Raw genomic sequence first — 356 nt, forward strand, 5'->3', positions numbered from 1 at the left:
TCTAAAAAGAAATCTATAATAGAGAAACAAGAAATAGATTTTTTAGGATTATCAATAGATAGAAAAGGAATAAAATTACAGACTCATATATCTAAAAAGATAGAAAGCTTTCCAGATGAATTAAAATCCAAAGAACAAATACAAAATTTTTTAGGATGTTTAAACTATGCTGAAGGATTTATTGAAAATCTCTCAAAAAAGAGATATAAGATACAAATTCTATTTAGAAAAACAAATACTAAAGGTTGGAACAAAGAACATACCGAAATTGTTAAATCATTAAAAGAAGAATGTAAAAATTTACAAAAATTAAGGTTACCAGATGAAAAAGATAATCTAATTGTTAATACTGATGC

Source organism: Olea europaea, unplaced genomic scaffold (assembly GCF_002742605.1).
Source record: "Olea europaea var. sylvestris unplaced genomic scaffold, O_europaea_v1 scaffold2955, whole genome shotgun sequence".
Taxonomy (NCBI): domain Eukaryota; kingdom Viridiplantae; phylum Streptophyta; class Magnoliopsida; order Lamiales; family Oleaceae; genus Olea; species Olea europaea.